This window comes from Panicum virgatum, chromosome 6N (assembly GCF_016808335.1).
Source record: "Panicum virgatum strain AP13 chromosome 6N, P.virgatum_v5, whole genome shotgun sequence".
Lineage (NCBI taxonomy): Eukaryota > Viridiplantae > Streptophyta > Magnoliopsida > Poales > Poaceae > Panicum > Panicum virgatum.
Genome location: NC_053150.1, coordinates 51,302,364 through 51,322,483, shown reverse-complemented (window position 1 = coordinate 51,322,483; position 20,120 = coordinate 51,302,364). Strand labels below are relative to the sequence as shown.

The window sequence follows — 20,120 nt, the reverse complement described above, 5'->3', positions numbered from 1 at the left end:
AGTCCAGGCCAAGATGATCCCCACCTTTCTGAATCCGCCAAATCTAAACCTGCTACCACGATCCTCCATTAACAATCAGGCAATCACACAATCCCTGTGGTGCGTCGTCCTGCTAATCAGGCATCCACCCCCGCGCAACTGAGGATCAAATTGGCAGATCAGAGCAGGGAGGGGATCGGGGAATCCAAAAGCAGCCGTAACAAGCAAACGGCACGCAATGACATTTGCATTCTGTAATCATAGTAGTAGTAGTAGTACACTTACTGCTTCCCTTTTGATTGATGAATCTATCTACAGCTAAATTTCCTGCCCTACTAATCCGTTTCCCTGTACCAGTACTACTAGTAGTAATCTACTATGCACACTTTGGTTGACTGCTTCTTCACAATCACAACTTCCTTCCTCTACAGTTTTTTTGTTTTGGTAGAAAGCGGTTACCGTCTGATTGGACTGGAGAGAGACGACGCGTCGTCTGTTGATGGCAGATCCGCCGCCGCCCCTACCTGCGCTGGAAGTTGAGGTGCTTGATGGCGAGGAAGAAGAGCAAGGCGAAGAGGCCGATGATGGCGAGGTGGAGGCAGGTCACCAGCTCGAAGTGTCTGTCCTGCAGGCCCAGGTACCCCTCCAGGAACTCGCGCACCGTCTGCTCCCCGACCCCCGGCACCAGGATCTGCTCCGTCCGGTGCCCCAGCTGCGAGAACATCAGCCCGTACACCGTCCACGCCGCCGGGTCCGCCCAGTACACCCACCGCCACCACACGGGCATCATCTGCACCATCAACCATTCCCCTTCCTCAGGTTATTTTTTTTTAAATTTTTTTTTTTGGGTGGGGGGAGAGGATTCTTCCACCCGCACTATGAAATCGATCAGGGAGTGGTACCTCTCTCGCGATGATGAAGCCGGAGAAGACGTTCCAGAAGATGAAGATGAGGAACGACAGCCCCATGGCGATCTCGATGTTGGGGGTCAGCGCCACCGTCATCATCCCGTACAGCGTGTAGTACATGAAGCTCATCACCAGGTACAGGAAGAACCACAGGAACTTGCCCGCCGTCAGCTCGAACCCGATCATCGGGTACACGATCCACGAGAAGATCAGCACCTGCACCAGCATGTAAGGTAACTCCACCGACACCTGCAACACATAAAAACGAGACCTCTGTTCATAGTCCGTACCAAGCTTGCTGGCTGCATTAACAACAGTTTCATTTTTTCCTTCCATTAAGGCTAGAACATTACCTGAGCAATGGCGTAGGCCATGGTGGAGTACATGCCCGCCGCCTTCTCACGGTAGAGCACGACTCTCTCGGTTGCCACCACCGGCTGCAGGATGCTGCAATTCATGAATCCCAGGAACAGTGCCGACGCGTATACGATCCCAAGTACGTTGAACAAATCTTGCTGGTCCTTGCTGTTGCACACGAATTCGTATCAGGATCTTAATCGGGGCATCAATAACTAAAGCGTTCATGAAAGATGGTCATCATGCATCCGAACCCCAACTTACATGGTTGAACCGGTTTTCCAGAATACTACTCCGAACATGATCGCAACAGCAATAGTGTTTATGAACCGAACAACATTATGTTCCGAGTTTTTCCAGTACGCGCAATTTTGCTTCCACAGGCAAGCCACGCATTGCGTCGTGAAGTTCTGCCAATAGCCCTGAGGAAAATGTAGATCCTCTGTGTTTGGTTCTGGTTGTTCCAACTCATCGATTAGAAGCCTGTTCTCCCTGCAGGGATCATCAGTAATTCCATTAGATTCACTTTCACCTTATTTTTTGTGCCAATTAACATAATAAATTGATCTGCAGCTTTATGGCTGTACTAGTGTGGGTACCTGTAGAGGGAGGAGTTGCGATAAATTTCCGCATAATCCACTCCAATCTCATATTCTGTTATTTGTGAACTGATGTCTAGCATCCATGCTGCTGGATTTTGGCCCTTGTTTATTCTAGGAACGCCTGGTATAGACTGTTAAAAAGTGATTTCAGTATTTTCTCTTGCTGCATCTCACAAGTAAAGACAGTTCTCAGGCAATCTTACCTCGAAATATTTTATCATGTTGCTAGATAGTGGTCCTAGCGAGCCATTGTATATGAGCTGACCTCCTCTTTTCATAAGCAGAAGCTGCAATTGGACAAATTGAACAGAAACTTAGAAGATGATTTTGTAGCGCCTGTGTAAAAGGACGGTTACCATGCATTTCCTTGATTTTTTCCTACTTTAGGTCAAAGACTGCAGAACATTATGGATATTACTATTTACTTGGCCAATTTATTTTGTTGTTTTAGGCTGCAAAATTAATATCATTGGACTATCATGTTTCTTAGCTGATTGTTGTAATTGTATATTTCTCAACCCCTTTATAAGTTATACACCATTTAAACTTCTTCATACCTCATCAAAGGATTCAAATATCTCAATGCTTGGTTGATGAATTGTGCAGACAACAGTTCGCCCAGTGTCTACTGTCTTTCGTACTGTTCTCATGACAATTGCTGCAGCACGAGCATCCAAGCCAGTGGTTGGCTCATCCATAAATATAATAGAGGGACTAGCTACCAGCTCCACAGCTATTGTTAATCTTTTCCGCTGCTCAGCTGACAGGCCCGTTGCACCTGGAATTCCCACCATGGCATTCTTCAAGTCTGTGAGTTCAACTAGACTCATGACTTCGTCGATAAACATCTGAAATGAATTTGAAGAGAAATATTCTGTCAGATGCTATTTTCTAGCAATGGAAAAGAGGGGTGGGGGAGGTTGATAAACATACGTCTCTTTGATGAGGTTTAACATTTGAAGGCAGGCGAAGCCATGCAGAAAACTTCAGTGATTCATAAACAGTGAGATTAGGGGAGTGAATATCACTCTGTTCACAGTAACCTGAGATCCTTGAGAATGTCTCCTGCTTCTTAGGGTAACCTGCTATTTTAATAGTCCCTTCAATATATCCCCCAGTTTTTCTTCCAGCTAATACATCTAGCAATGTTGTCTTGCCCGCACCAGTTATTCCCATTAGAGCTGTTAGAACTCCTGGCCTAAAAGCACCGCTGACATCTTGTAGCAGTTGAAGCTTTTTCTCCGTTACTCCATTTTTTGTCATCTCCTGGTGGGATATTTGTATGCTTGTGTTCAATAGGTGATTGGAATTGATGCAGCTACTGGGTAAGGTTTGAAGTAGTCAAGAGATTACCTTAGGCATGTCAACGAAATAGTTGATGTGATCAAATACAAGGGAGAGGGGTCGAAATGGGAGGATAACTTGATCATTTGACGAATTGCCATTCGCCGCAACCATCTGACTGTGGTACTTGAAATTTGCCTTAGTGGTCTTGATGTTAACTTGATGCTTGTGGGGAGCTGCAAGTAGTAAACGAGACATATAATTATCTTTTTCATCTATATTCAAAATATTTATAAGGTTCATGATATATTGGTATACTTACAGCTCATGAACTCCAATGCCAATATGCTGAGGATGTTGAAGACCAGCGAGTATCCAAATAAAATACTGACACAAATCCAGTACCACTGCCACTCCGTGAGTAGCCCCCTGATCTTGAGGATAGCTTCACCGACGGTGTTTGCATCGGCATAAGAAAATTCCTATCAATACCAAAGATCAAGAACCTTAGTGTAATTTGAAAAAGGATTTGCTAGCATATAGTTAGCAAGTCCCAAGTGTTTAAATTAGTGCTTACTATTGCCCATCTTTTGTCATGAAATTCATTGAGGGCGATCGCATTCTGTGCATAGGTGAATGGGGATGTCCAATATCCCCAGCGCAACCATGGCTGGAGATCATCTGTTGAATGTACAGAACTGGTTAGCAACTTATTTCACTGAATCTGTATTAATATTTATCCTTTGTTACGGGGTATGTCATTCACAGATATGCGCATGATTCATGGTGCATGATAAGCTGAATCATCTAACCTTTTGATATGACAAAGCCTCCAAGTATGTAGATTGCTATAAGAGCTGCAGTGCCTAGCATGTTGGCCATCACTTGTGTCCTTCCTATGGCTGCTAAGAAGCGATACAGGCCCATTGACATTTGATGCATGGCAAAAAGTACCAGAAAGTGCTGGATGAACCTGCCATTAGCAATGGAAAGTTTTTTTTTCTTATTTTGTCTTATTGAAGTACCGGATATCATTACCATTTAAGTGTCAAGAGATGATTACCTGATAGGTGAAGGTGCATATCCAATCACGTAGTAGGTTAAGCCTGTCCAAAGGCCTGTCTCAACAAGCGATATCGGGATGCTAATAAGAAAAACTGAAGAGAGGAGTGCCCATCCTGGCAATGCTAGTAGTTCTCTTTGCTTGTAGAAGGTGGGAAGCCGCTTTATTGTCATTGCAATTTCAGTCATGCCATTGAAGTTTACTATCACAACAGCCATAAAAAGCGCTCCCATGTACTTATTGGCATCAAGTACGGATTTATGGCTCATTTTTGTTCTCAGGAAAAGTGTGGAGATCACCAAAGCCATAACAGTTATCTGTATGGTCTTGAATATATGCACCGGAGAGTTTCGTTTTAGGAGCAATAGTTCTCTTGAAAAGCATGCCTTGAAAATGTTCCATCTGGAGATCTGGCGACTTGCATTCATTTTTACTTCCTTGTTCTTTCCAGTATTGTTTGTACTGCACAGTTTTTCTTCTGCTAGTCGAGGGAGATATGACATTCGGAATGCTTCTGCAAAATTTTCAATTGAATGATACTGATACTTATTTGGATCACCAGCCCAGTACTGCTTTTGGTCCATCTTTGAGGTTACCTGGTCAGTGGCCAATTGGAGAAAAAGTGTTAACATTATTTTGCACAACATATGGTGCAGAATATTGGTAGTTACTGCATGGAATTGTAAGTCATCTATTGCCTGCTTAATTTTCGGACTTAATGTATTGGGTGTATTAAAAGTAGGTATCCATTTTTTAATCAGTTAGCACTATTGTTACATTTAGCTATTCGCCTATTCCTTACATCTGATAATTGATTACCTCTTGTAGAAAATCCGCTACATTCTTCCTGCTAGGGCATTTGAATCCCATAGTTTCAAAGAAGTCTGTAGCATTTTCTCGAGGACCATGATACACAATTTGCCCCTCACATAAAAGTATAATGTCATCAAATAATTCCAATGTCTCAGGAGGTGGTTGCAACAACGAAATAACCATTGTGAGATCCATCAAATGTGCCATCTGTTGGAGAAATTTCATGATCTCAAATGTGGTGGAGCTATCTAGACCTGTTGATATATCATCCATAAAGAAACATCTTGCAAGATCAACTAGCATCTCCCCTGCATCAAAAAATCATTTTAATAAATTTGTAATATGATGTCAATATTGAACTTCTTGGTAGGTGGTAGTCTGGCAGTGGCACTATCTCCATAACAATTTTCTTTAGATTTGCATGGAATGCGCTTTCATGTGATTTCCAGCAATGCATGCAAATCCTAGTTTCATCTAATTATAACACCTTGAGGGATGCTGGGCTCTGATTTGGTCGAATAAATTGTTTAGTTTCAATTTATAGTTTATTAAAGGAACATAGTGCACTATTGTTTTTTCTGACTGAAAAGTGGTGTGCTTACCAATTGTGACTCTTTTCTTTTGCCCTCCTGATATTCCTCTTCTCATCTCATCTCCTACTAGGGTATCAGCACACTCGGACAAGCCAAGTATCTGCATATAATCAAGTGTTACTATTATGTTGTCAAGATATATACTTATATAGCAAACTGAACGAGTAACCAGGTTACCTTGATAATGTAGTTTGTTGTAAGGTTGCTTCCTTCTCCAAAGGTGGTAGCCTGCAGGAAACAGCTGTTTGAGTAACTGAACAAAATACTATCCAGTTTTGTAAGAAGTGTAGTACAATGTTAAACTACCTTAATGAATGAATCAAGATCCTGGTCCATTTTATTGATGACACCTTTTTTTCTTCTTATTGCTTCTCCTAGCATCTCTGTGATTATCATTCCAAGCAAACAGGAGTATGTATCAGTTTCTGTGCCATGGAAAAGTTGATACATCTTGAACACTCTATACATACTTCTTGCATTACACTGTCTCATTGCTGTTAACCGCAGGACATTCCAATTATGTTCAGAATGAATAGCACACTATATGCAAGAGGATGTCTTACCAAATTCATTATTGGTTCCCAGCATCTTGGAAGAGAAGTTGATCGTCTCTCTTACTGTCATCTCAGCATGGTGAAGATCATACTGGCTAACATAAGCACGCAGGTACTGTGGTGTTGAGGAACTCATTTCTTCTCTGTTGTACAGTACCTTTCCTTTGAACTATTAGGAATCATTGCATCATTAAGAAAATGCACTTCTGTCAGGTTATCTCTGTTTTTTTCCTTTTCTCATTAACAAATACTTCTGATAGCATGTAGGTAACTTAGTCTACCTTCAAAGAAGAATCCAATTTTCCTGCCAATGCTTTTAGAAAAGTTGTTTTCCCTGAACCTGGTGCTCCTAGAAGTAGTGTCATCCTGACAGAATGGGATTAAGTTCAATATCTTAGTAAAGACAATAAATACTCAAGTGCTAGACTACACAGAAGGGACTTTTTATTATTGGCGACGACGAGGAGGGAAAACACCAAAAGGCTAACAAATTCAGACAGGTGTATTTTAGTATTTCTCTGCTAAATTTGATCAAATTCATAGTTTTGATGTTGAATATATAGGTCCAATATTTGAACTTGGCAGTTAGTGAAAGATATAGAGGCATTTACCTTGATGGTCGAATGGCCCCACTTACTTCGTTTATTATCCTCATAGGCCTTTTCCGTGTAACACACATATGAGCAGATGTTGCTAGTTCCTGCATATCAAGACAAAATTTCATTTAGAAATATGTTTTTTAAATATGGCCTACCGGTTTTGCATTACAAAACAAACAAGCACATGCATGGCATACAAATGTATTTTAGTGCTTGCTAAAGTACACAACAGCATAACAAGATTTCATTCCATTAGCTCGACCGAAACTGCTAAACTAGTTGGCAGATGTACCTATCCAGCTATGTTCTGTCAGTCTGTCTCGATTAACCTTTATCAGTTGCTGTACTACTTATTAGATGTCAAAAAGGAAAAAAATCTTTTCTGCATAGCACTGTATCTTGTGCATAGTCCATGTATTTATCTTGTGCAGTGTAAATTCTGAACTGTTAACCTTAATGGGCAAAGGTAGTCCTGGATTATTTTGCTATGCTAGGCTTGCTGTACATTCTGGTTAAGAAATGCATAATTGACCAGCGCATGGATTGCTTTGTGCTGAGAAATGAGGAGCTAAGAAAGTTTGAAGGGGTATAGAAGACATGTTTATTATCAAGAAAGAATCTTGCTAGTATGCTTAGGGTGGTTGGCATATCTGTTGAATCTCCACAAACACGGTCAGGAAGTGCTTTGCCGCGTCAAGTCAGGTTACCATTTATAGCTAGTATTGGGCGGCCATAGCACGTCGCACACTAAAACAACATGACATGTTTCAATTTTGCATCAACGTTTCCAGTTTCAGGTACTAGAATAGGTCTTAGGTGAGACAAAAATGGGGAGTCTATTGTGATGTCTAAATAGGTGCATGGACACTCATGCTCTAACCATTATACCGAAATCTTGGCAGAGAATGAACCTCATTAATCATGGCTGCTGATTCCTCTGAAGGGGAAATCACCATGATAAATCTAACAGAGACGTGCTGTGTTCTCCTTCACAGGGCCGACCGGCCGAGGAAGGCTACTAGCAGCAGGCCGGGGCATCGGACCAGCTCGCCATTGTTGCTGCCGCCATTGACACCGTTTATGAGGTTTGAGTGACCAGCTCGCCATTGCCGTTCACTCTTGAGGTCTGCCGTCTGCGTGCGTTGCTTCCTACGCCGAGGGATTGCGTAGGCTGTAGACTGGCTAACCTAACCAGACATGGGTTCAAGGCTGACCTAACCTAACCAGGGCCCCAGCTGGCTGGCTGGCTTGGCTGGCTACGAGGCTCTGCGCCTCTGTCTCCGTCGAAAATCTCAGGACATGGGCCTGTCGCGAGAGCGTTGATATGCATCGTCGAAGGCCTGCCCGCCCATGACACTGCTCGATCGATGACTTGTGTTAATTTATGATACTTATATTTATTATTATCTGGTCATCTGTAGATGTGGTTTCGTATGTGACATGGATTGATACAGTATTGGAGAACTTATTATAGCATGACCCAGCAGCTCCAGCTGATGCCTGACAGGAGACTCTGCTTGTCCTACGTGAAGAAATCCTCGGAATTTCAGTTACCGGACGTTACGGTGTTCCAGACACTACAGCGTACAGCCAAGTACTCCCTGTGTACTATATATATTTTTCTGGTAGGAGGAATTTTACAAGATAGATTTTCAATCTTTAATTTCTCACTTATATTGCCAATAGGCAATAGCTACTACTAAGTGCTAACTAACTGGGCAGAGGCGCCTGCTCTGCTAACTAACTATGTTCTTGTCGCTCGATCGAGCTTGTTCCTCGTGCACTTGTTGCTCAAAAGCTTCGATGATCTTTGGTGCCGCCGCGTAACCTACACGGACCTCAACGGACCTGCAAGCAATCCATTCGACGTGTCTCACCAAACCAAATCCACATCGCCCGCCTCGTCTCTCTCTCTCTCTTTCTCTCTCGTCTCTCTCTCTCTAAAATTAAAAAGAAAACAGTCTTTTAAAAAGAAAAAAATGAAAAAAAGAAACTGCCTTGCAGTTGCAGCTTGCAATGCATGCACCCGAGGAAGGAGAAGAGACAAAGCCAGAAAGAAAGCCAAGCAACGAAGCAAGCGAAACAGACACATCGCAGCAGCAGCATGCATGGCCATGGCCATGGCCGGCGTTGTTGGTTGGTTACCTGGGCGGCGTTGACGGCGCAGTTGAGCAGCGTCGGCACGGCGCGGCGGCCCACCCGGACGTCCGCCTCCACGGTCAGCCTCTCGAACCGCACCTCCACCCTCGCCGCCTCCACGCCCAGCCTGATGACCATGCATACAGCATGTCGATCGCTCGATCAGTTCACATGCAGCAGCTAGCACAACCCCATCATCATGCGTGCAATAGATTGATGATGATCGGTGCATGATGCATGGATAGATATATATTCTTTTTCTCGATTTGTATGAGAGTAATGATAATCCACAGACGACGGATAGATCGGACCTCTCCTTCTTCTCGCGGAGCATGCGGAGGAAGCCGCGGTTGTCGTCGTGGGTGAGCGGCGGCGGCGGCTCCCTACTCCTCCCCTGATCCGCCGCCGCCGTCGTGGCCACGTCGTCGTACCACCCTTCGCCTTCGCTCCCGGCGGACATCTCCACGGCAGCAGCAGCAGCAGCAGCCGCCGCCGGCTGCCGCCCCGCCTCCCTGTACTCCATCCTCCTCGATCCGGCGGCGCTAGCTAGAACGAAGCTAGCAAAGCTCCGACGACGAACGACACGGCCGGCCGGCTAAGTCGCTCGCTAGCTCCTTGTTGTCCTAACAGTATTGAACATGAATGGTCGGCACACGGCCGGTGCATCGATCGATCGCCCGACCAATATAATAGATGTCTTTATGCATATCTGGAGCCAGATGCAGATGGGTATATATAAGCAGAGCGAGCGAGCGAGGTGTGTGTTTAAATCTCGAGGCGTTTGGAGATGGAGTTTTAAGGCGAATGGAATCCTTTTTAATTTATTTCCAACAGCAAAGGACCACGTATGTGCGCTCCGGCCGACAAACTTTGCCCACTTTAGTTTGGTTTCTTCTCTCTTCTTCATTCTCTCCATTTGCTTTCAATTTATATCATGTTGAGTTTATGAAAAAACGTATTTTGACTTAGTACAAACTTAATAAAACATCTTATAATTTAGAATATATTGAGTATGAATGATGGTGGCGAGGAAGGTGGTCCTGATGGGTAGGACAGTCAACAGCATGTAAGAGCATCTCCAACAGATTACTCATCGTGCCCATATTTGGACCATCACGGCAGGGGTGCATCAATTGATGGTCGAGGCGTTGGTGGTACGTTGATCTGCGGCGGCCGTGCATGCATGCACCGCCGGCCAACCTTTCATCGCTATCGGCGCGCGGGATCGGAGATTCAGACATGTCAAGTCGAGAACCTCAAATTGGGTGCTTTTTTTCTGGCGTCAAATTCATTTTGTTTTTTTATCTCTGGACAGGGCCAACTCGTCGAAAAGTCAGGCCTAATAATAAGCCGATTTTGCTGCATGGGGTTTTCTTTTTCTTTGTTGGCTTCAAGCCAGCAGAGAGAGGAGGATGAAACGCTTAGGGTTTGTTCGTTTGTTTCTCCACCAGACATTGCAACAACCGCACATTGGATGTATCACCGCTTTTTTTAGACTGTTTCTTGGTTCACTATCACAATTGTGTTGTGACTTACTATGTTTACTAGTCGTGTCTTAATTAACCAAACTTTGCTGTAGTCATGGCTTCAATTTTGTTCGTCACATCTTGCGCCAGGCACAGTTTGCATAACTTTAGTTGCGGAAAGCTAAGCTCAGGTGTAGCTATTATATTGTTCATATGTTTTGTTTGAGCCCAAGAGGGCATCTGCATGCGTGTATATGTAGTGTATACGTATGGCCACATGGTCTGATTATAGATGGCCATTCGGGCCGCCCGGCCCGGCCCTAGCACGAGCCCGGCCTGGCCCGCTCTTAGCCGTGCCGTTCCTAGCCCGGCCCAATATCAAGTCGGGCCGTGCCATGCCAGCCCACAGGCTCTACCAGCGGCCCAAGCACGGCCCGCGGGCCTGTTTCGTGCCGGGCCAGCCCGCTGGAGCCAGGCACTACAGTCCAGGCCGGGCCGCCCGAAGCCCATAGTTCAAAATACATCTCACCCTACTCTAAATTTAACAAACAATTCAAAAAAAGGTCATAGATCACAGCCAGCCACACACAGAGACACATATAGCAAAATATCACTTCATTGATAAGTGATAACACAATTATAGAGCTGTTTTAACACTTGATCTATGTGATCAAGTGTTGCTGCCTCATTAAAAACCTTCCTAGGTAAAACTCACCCTTGTGAGAAACCCTAGGAAGGGAAAAAGAGTATAGCCCAACTCTATAATTGTTCAAAATTACATCACATTATTTAAGTTCAGCAGACTCATTAGTACATTACAAACAGAAGATCAAATTGCAAAACACTACTGTTGACTTGGTGATGCTGTTGGCCTCTTGCCTAGGCCCAGCCTTGCCCCTTGCCTTCACTTCTCATGACTAGCCATTGGCAGGGACAGACCTAGCAAACACAGACAAGAGAAGAATCAATGATCATGATTTATGAAACTAAACATTTCATAATAGCATAATCAAACATGTTCATGTGAACTTGTGAAGTACTTACTCATTTCCAGCAGTCTGCCCTTCAGCATTGTCCTTGATGCCAAACTTTAACTCCAAATCTCGCGTCAACTTCTCGACATCATGCTGCGCCCTTGCATCAGCAGCTTCCCAGTCCTTGACGCAGGTCAAGTACTCCACATTATGAGGTGCCAAGCATCGTCGACGCTCCTCGATCACCCTGCGAGTGAGACTAAAGCAAGATTCCGAAGAGACAGTAGAAACTGGAACAGACATAACATCTTTTGCTAGTATGGACATAATGAGATATGTCAGTTTATGCTCATGCCATCAAATTATTATGTCAAAATCATCATCAAAGCAGGTGACAGTGTCGCTGTCCAAGTAGGAAGCCAACTCTGAAACAAGAGGCACAGATACAGCAGGAGAAGATGTAGCTGCAAGAGCAGGAGAAGAGGGACTTGTACCAGCAGCTCCATATATCTTACCCCAAGCATTTTTTTTTCTTACCAGATGATCCTGATATGTTGGAGGGCCTTTGCAACCTAACTGCACCATACTTGTTATACAGTTTGTATAGTTCAGCTCTTACCTCAGTGAAGTAATTAGAATAATCAACACCAACAGCCTGAGAAAGAAGCTGGAGAACATTATGAAATCCTCTCATCTTGGCCCTTGGATCCAAAACAAAAGCAAAGGAATACAAAAGAGGGATGTTTTGCCAATACTTGAGGAACTTCAGTTTCATAGGAGTCAGAATGCTCATGAGCAAAGGATCGGTCTCTCTAGCATGCAAATGACAAGCAATTTCAAGGATATGATGCAACATCAGAGGACTAGTTGGATAATAAACACCAGACAAAGCAACAATTGATTCATAAAAAATTCCAAGAAACTCCATGATTTTCTCAGCAATAGCCCAATGACCTTCACTGAGTAGTGGCTCACCATTAACCAAACCATAATTAGCAGCAATAAAGGTCGAGAAAGTGCCCTTGTATGGTATGAGATGCTTGAGCATGAGATAGGTAGAGTTTCATCTCACATCCATATCCAAACCAAACTTGCGAGGTTTAACCCCCTTAACAATGCAATAGTTATGAAATTCACCAATGCATTGGTTAGAAGAGTTCAAATAAGAGATTGCAGTTCTAAAAGCCTCAAGATAAGACTTGATCCTTTTCAAACCAGATTTGACAATGAGATTTATAATGTGACATGCGTATCGCTGGTGCAAGAGTCCACACAATGCATTGTCATTTTCTCTGTTAACATTGTCAAGTGGTGCAGGATCAGGACCAAGATAACCAACAAACTTAGGAATGAGCTTTGACATAGCTATGGAATTAGAAGAAGCATTATCAAGGGTCACAGCAAAGATTTTATCTGTCAAACCAAACTCATGAACAACAGATTCAACACGTTCAGCAATGTTAACACCATTATGTGAGCAATCAATGAGCCTAAGCCCAATGACTCTCTTCTCTAACTCCCAATCAGCAGAAACAAAATGAGCAACCACACTAAGATAGTCTTCCTTAGCATTGCCCGACCAAATGTCAGAAGTGAGGCAAACAGATGTAACAGAACGCAAGCTATCAATTAGAGAAGTACGACGCTCAAGAAAGTATTTTTCCAAATCTCTAGTAATGGTCTGTCTAGAGACTCTAGAAAAACAAGGACTGTGAGCACGCTGAATGTACTCCTCAAATGCTTCTTCATAACCAAAACCAAGAGGCAAATCAAGTCTAGAAATCAACCGGCACAGCTCTCTCCGAGCAACATCGGGTTTGTATTGCCAACCAGTGACTGAACCATCACCATTGAACTGGATGCGGGACTGCAAGCAGCATGCTTAGCTTTCTTGACGCATTGCATCTGGTGACGGAGCAGATGTCCAGTACTAGAAGCAGATCGAGCAGACAGAACATGATTACAGTGGTGGCACTTGGTAGCGATTCGTACCTGCTTGCCAGAGGGCAAGGTCTCAAAGATCGGCTCGAAGTTGTTCCAAGCACCAGACCTGGCACGCTTCAGCACGATGTTGTTGGCAGTAGAAGCAGTAGGCGTCGAGGCCGGCGTCTGAGTCGCCGACGCGCCGACGCCATCACCTCCAGCACCAGCGCCGGCATCATCAGGGGCATCGACATTGATCGGAGCAACACTGCTACCGAACAATGCCTCAGCGCCGGCAGTCAGGTCGTCGTCGTCGTCCACGGGCAGGCCACACGCCCTGAGGTCATCGTTGACGGTGTACTCCTCCATGTCGTCCATCATGACGACCTCAGGGTGCAGCCCACCTTCGCATCAACCCTCGGCGGCTCCGTTCCTCAACGGCCGGCGGCCCCGAGTGCACGAGACCTACACAAGAGACAAGACGGAGATGAAAGACGAGGGTTAGGGGTAGGGAAAAGAATGGAGATGGAAGACGAGGGTTAGGGTTAGGGTTACGGAATAGAGTACCTGCGCAGCCGGAGCTCGGAGCCGTAGAGAGAAGAGACAACTACGGCGAGACGGCAAAGACTACTGCGAACTCTGGCCAGGATTGGAGCGAGCCAGCGAGGTGCGTAGGAGCGCGAGATCTGCTCACCGGAGCGACGAAACCGGAGATCTACTCACAGGAGACGGAAGGGAAGACGAGAAGCCGGCGGCGGAAGCGGGTGCGGCCGTGCGGGTCGCCGCTCGCCGGTCGGAATGGCGGAGGCGGCCAGGCGGAGGCGCAATCTCTTGCGGTCGCGGAGCGGCGGCGGGAGCCAGGCGACGGGGGGCGCAAGGGAATGGGGGCTAGGGTTACGGGCGGGGGGGGGGGGGGGGGGGGGCCGCGGGCGGGCGGAGTTATATACTCCCCCCTCCCCTGGCCAGCTGGGCTGGGCCGGCCGCGCCCGACCGTTGGAGTTAGCGGGCCACTACCGGGCCGGCCTGCTAACTCCGTGCCGGGCCGTGCCGGCCCAGGCACGGGCACGGGACACGGGTCGTGCCAGCCCGGGCACGAAATGGACCGGGCCAGGCCGGGTTTGGGCCGGGCTAAAAAAACGGGCTTCCGGACGGACCACCGGGTCGCGGGCTGCATGGCCAACTATAGGTCTGATACATCAGCCACTCATGCATGGCTCCGTCGTCTGTGTAATTCTCGACACTGTTCACCACGCCTGCATGCAGTTACTACAGACGCATGACAAACGACACAAGAGCTCGGGCCATGCCCGCGGAACGTGTTGCCACCGCCCCTCCCATTTAATGATTTAAATGAGCTGATGAGTCGCCCTGCAGGCTGCAGCTGCTCTCGCTCGCCAGCCATGCATCTACTCCGATAAATACGATCCATCCCCGGCAATGACTTCAGCAACAGTAGCCTGCATCATGCATTGCTACTGCTTCCTCAATTTCAAATTATTAATCGTTTTAACTTTTTAAGATACTTTGCTATACACCTAGACATAATATACATCGTATAGTAAAAATTATGCATCTAGAAAAACTAAAATAATTTAGAACGGAGGAGTGCTTATTATATTAGCTAACACTTTTATTTTTAAAAAAGTATATGCTAACGCCCTAGTAGGCTACTACGCTACAAGCACGCAGTCATCAGTGAAGAGATAATTGAAGGGAAAAAAAACAAGAGGCGAAGAGATTATTATTGCACAATCGATAATCTCATCTAGTAGATAGTTGTATAATATATCTCACATCGAGTTCAGCTCCGATCCAATCAAAAAAAAATGGTGAGATGTATGATCGTCCATGTCAGCTGCTAGCTATACTACTTTGTGTTGTACGTGATTGATGCTGCATGTCAGATGTCTGCCCTGCATGCCAATCCTGGGACGACACGGTTGCAGCTGTCAGTGCCTCGCTCGATCGCTCTCTGATCATTCCCTGGCTGCCTCGTCGTCGGGCATGGCTGCTCTGCTCTGCTCTGCTTCGGTTGGACCGTTGATTTCCATTTCCTAGTCATTATCAGTGTAGATAAGCACTAAGGGAACAAGCATAGAAACCATTGGCTAGTTCCAGCTTGCTTGGAAGAACATGATATCTATCGTCCTATCGTCGACGACTATAGTAACTACTACTGTGATCGGGAAAAGAAAGTAAAACAGTTAGTTCTCCGATCCTGTACTTAGTCGTCCGGCCAGCTATAGTCACGTTCTGGAAGGAGTACATACGCATGAATCAGTAGAGAAATACAAGTAGCAGTGGCGTACATGGCAGTACAAGGCACAGCGCCCGTGACGCGGACAGCAGCCTCGGTAACGACGACGAGATCACGGTTACTGTCGCCAAGTAAATACCAGCTGCGAATTGAGACATGGCCGCCGCCGTTTCCAGCGTCCGTCCTTGCTGATCAATGACTGCATCGAGCGAGATCTATCTATCAGAATTATTAGATTATTTAGCTGCATCTACAATATAATTATTGCGTAGATACCACTTGGAATTCAGGGTGATCGATCGAGCAGCTGGGCCGGCGGCGGCGTAGTAAAGAGGCCTGCGTCGCGCAGGGTATGTAGTTGGTTGGTGAGTAGGATGGACGGACGGCCGGCCGGCCGGCGGGGAAGCTGCGGTGCCGGGTGGCGGCGGCACCACCACCACCACGACGCCACAGAATGCAGGCATGGACACGCCGCAGCTCATAATTAGCCGGCCGCCCGCCTGATAGCTGGATGCTAGTAGGTCTCTTATCCGTCTTCCATTTTCGTGTCGTACTAGCTAGTATACACTGTACGTAGCGGCATGAACAATGAATAATCATTGTTACAGTTTGGTTCTGATCTGGCGTCGAGAAAAGGCATTGTTGAGAACAAAATAAAGAGAAAAAGGGGGAAATGCACGGCCAAACATGCATTTCAGCGCTAGGCTGTTTCCTTCCACAAAGGCTATGCCATGAGCAATACTGAATGACTGATGCAACACATCATCCTGCATCTGGGCAGGGCATGTACTTCGATCCTAGCGTTGACTTGGAGGATGCCCAGCTCATTTGAGATGCGCTTGCATGCAGGTACACTCTACTGCTACGACTCATCAGTTTGTGGCTCTGGGTTCATCAGCAAACAACTGCAGCATATGCATGGCAGCCCATGCTCATCAATCAATTATATATGTATTGCAGATGCACACGTACAGGTACAGGTACTGAACAATAATCTTTCATGCATTTAATTTGCATTGCGTCGTCAGCCCGGCCGCCTACTACTATATCATCATCATTTGACCACTTTATATCATCTACAGCTCGATTAAGTTAAGGATGGGTATGCGCGCGAGTTCATCATCACTAGTCCTCATTTGACCACTTCGCACCTACTCTGCCCATGTCAACTTCCGACTGGTTAATGCAGAAGCATGGGCAAGGAGGAAATTCAGTTAGGTCCGTCGCCTGATCTGCCACCTGCATGCAGCTTCTCTGTAAGCATGTACTGTTGGCATCACGCATGGCTCTATAGATCGACCGATCGTGACTACTGTTCTCGATCATATCGGTCCAAATACAAATTAAAGCACCCACGCACGCATGTTAGCATGTATTAGCTAGCTAGCCATGGCCGGCCGGGTGCCATTACAGTTACAGTACGGGGAGGGAAAGGGAACATGATCGGGATTAGCAAGAAGCAAGTCACCGCTTTGAAAACTGCTGAGCTACGATCCAAATTAAATTAAATGAAGGAACCCGTTCGTTGCGTGTGCACGGGCGGTCAGGTCGGAAATTCCGCAGGGCTCACCTTGACTTCCCGTCCTCCGTTTTCTGAGGAAAGAATAATGCTTCGGTTGCCCGGTAATACTATTATACATCTTAAAGGTGTAGGTTTATTCTACATCTAGCAGTCAAATTACTGACCGAATTCATCGGAAATTACTGAAGATCGAACCGGGTTATTAAAATCCTGAATCACGTACGGTAAATGGTGTAAATCTATCTAAAATATATAAGGTCCGGGATTGCGGACAAAGAAATCATGTCTTCCTCACCCTCATTTCGTAAAAAGCATATTTGTTCTAGCTTATCATTATTATCTATTCAACTATGGACTCCCATTATCGATCAGCACTTGGCTTTAATTTAAGGCCTGCATGGTTCATCTCTTGATTTTAGCCAATCTCAACGGGGTTTTATGGAGGATTTCATAACATTAAATATCATCAATTATGCTGACATGACAAGAAGAGAAAATGATAGAGTTTCGTAAGATGTGGGCATTTAATGAGAGCCACATGCATGCTTCTCCAAGATAGATCATCCTATCCTCCTTAATCTCTCCTTTAAAATCCTAGAATCCCTTGCATTCCACATGCTATGCTACAAACAGACAAGATTTAGCGCGATTATTGGAAGCTGCGAAAGGGACTCGCGCCTAACATTTTGATTATATATATTTTCCTTGCACAACACCACCAACTGCCCGGGCCTGGCTCATCGTGTGGCAGTAATATATACGATGGATCGGATTAGATGCAAATGCAAATGCAAACAAGTCAGCCATGCCATGCATGCTGCAGGGGTCTTTCGTGTGTGCCTGGGTCTCTCAACGGACGCCTTGGCCCGCAGCAGGGACGGGGAGACCTTGGACTCCGGACCTGCCGTCGGAGCCAGGGCGTCCGATCCCATCCATCGGACGGAGCTCTTCGACTCCGCCGTTTCCGGTCAGCGTGCAGTTGCATTGCACTTGCATGCACCGGCCCTGCTTTGGTTGCTTGCGTGGCAGCAAGGGCAACCTGCTCCTGGTCCTGGGTTCTGACAATGTAGGTACATTGCCTGCCGGTGTCGTCTTTGTCGCGTACTGGTACCTACGTGTAACGCGCCTGGAACTCGTGTTGTTGTTTTTTTCCTTGTAGGGATAACAACGAGGAGGAGGAAGAACAGCACAGGCGACAGGGACGGAATTGACCGGCCGGGCTTGGCTTGGCTTGGCTTGGCTTGCCGCCCCGCAGGCCGCAGGCACCCAACGACGGTGCTGGTCCAATTTGCCCGGCCGGCCAGGGCCCAGGGAGCGTGCGCGGCCACCGAGCGCGCACGTGCCGGTGTCGTGTCCCGATCCGGTTGGCTGCTTCCTCGCTCGTGCCTGGCAGCTTGCAGGTCAGGTGACCAAGCAAGCAAGCACAACCAGGCCATTGCCAAACACGCACGAGGCCGCCCAGTCGGGCACACGTGGCACTGGCACGTGCCAGCCAGCAGCCGAAGCCGCCGCTGATCCCGCTCCCGCCGGCATCCCGCAGGCCGAAGCCCGCGGTGGAAAAGTCGCGGCGGCGGCGGCGGCCTACAGCCAGTTTACATTATCGACTGGTCGATCAAACCGGCGGGACCGGTCCAAATCGATCGAAGTCAAATTTGAATTTAAAATTCTCTGTGCAAACGGTTCGTACCGGTATACCGGCCGGTTAGACCGGTTTACCGGTCGGTTTGCTCGGTTTACCGTTGATTTAATGATATTTTCCGACGGTTAAAAGTGGTTCCCCGGTGTGAAATAAAAAAAAATTCGGCATGAGCTATGCACATATTAATGTAAATGACCATACCAAAACAATATTTTATAATCATGCATACAAATACAATAGTAATAAGCGTGCATACAAATACCGAGTCATGCACTTATACACATCAAACAAAAGTTCAACATAGAAATGTGAAGACCCCCATTTGGGACGCGGTTTGGTATTCGGCGGTGGACATCAAAGCGATACCTCGCACTCTAAGCAGCTCAGCCTTGTAGTGTTGCCAAGTTTGGCCCGTCCACGCCGATATTGTCTGCCATTCCTGAACTAATATAGTGTAAAAATGGGGGTCTTTCTATTCGTACATCCATCTCATCGGTGGTTGCATGCTGATGTCAGGAATGGAGTAGTGAAAAGAGTGTATGGAATCGCTGTAGGAGGAAGAAGAGTACTGTGGAGTGTCGTAGTCCGTCGGTCCACCTGTTCTCCTCTGCGATTGCGGTGCTCCATGGTCGGTATCCTGAGTAGTTGTGTGAACTGAGTCTCCCCTGCAATCAACCATATATCATAATTAGTAGTCAATACTCATAGTCAGAAATATGTATGCATTTGTACAATGTATATCTGTGAAACGAACACCACGAGCACCACCACTACCACCAGCACCACCACTACCACCAGCACCACCACCAGCACCACCACCACCACCACCAGCACCACCATCAGCATCAGCATCAGAACCATCACCATCATCGGCTAAGCTGTTATCCTTGGACTCCTGATACGGAGGACTACGCTCACCTTCGCCATCATCAGTCTCGGTGTCGCTGCTCACTGGTTTTGCTGTTCCTTTGCCTTTTTGACGCTTCAGGTCACCCTTCATAGGCCCCTTCTGTAACTTCCTCTTCCCTAGGTGAGTATCACTCACATTTTTACGTGCCCAATCGCTGATGGAATCATCCCCCGTAGCCTCACGCAGATCAGACATGTTTATTTGATCTCTGACAAGATGGGACGGGAAAGGGATGTCGCCGTCATCATCATCCTCGTCCAGAATTGGAGCCCGGTTAGATCTACCATATTCCATCTATTCCCGCACTTGATTATTCTCATCATAGAAAGAAAGATGGGCCAGGTGGTCAATGAAATCACCTTCTTCACGCATCGGTGGGCCGGAGACCTCCTCAAGTTGGAGACTAAGGTTGTAGTTAACATAGACAAGCTTGTTAAATTTCTTGTGCGACAACCGATTGCGAATCTTTGTATGCAGCAAGGCAAAAGTACTCCAGTTCCGCTCGCATCCACTGGACGAATAACATTGTGAAACAAGC

General features: G+C 46.4%; 1 long non-coding RNA gene across 12 annotated transcripts; it reads left to right on the top strand.

Annotated features, from left to right (window-relative positions):
- Positions 1–8,408, top strand: LOC120679255. 12 transcript variants are annotated; one of them, XR_005677074.1, is made up of 5 exons: positions 658–798; positions 872–1,120; positions 1,228–4,875; positions 6,107–6,653; positions 7,219–7,454. It is a non-coding gene; the product is annotated as an uncharacterized LOC120679255 (long non-coding RNA). The 12 variants fall into 12 exon arrangements; XR_005677077.1 differs by lacking the exon at positions 658–798 and having other exon boundaries at positions 970–1,120; positions 1,228–2,656; positions 3,455–4,875; XR_005677076.1 differs by lacking the exon at positions 658–798 and having other exon boundaries at positions 970–1,120; positions 6,107–6,265; positions 6,421–6,653.
- The last annotated feature ends 11,712 nt before the right edge of the window (positions 8,409–20,120 follow it).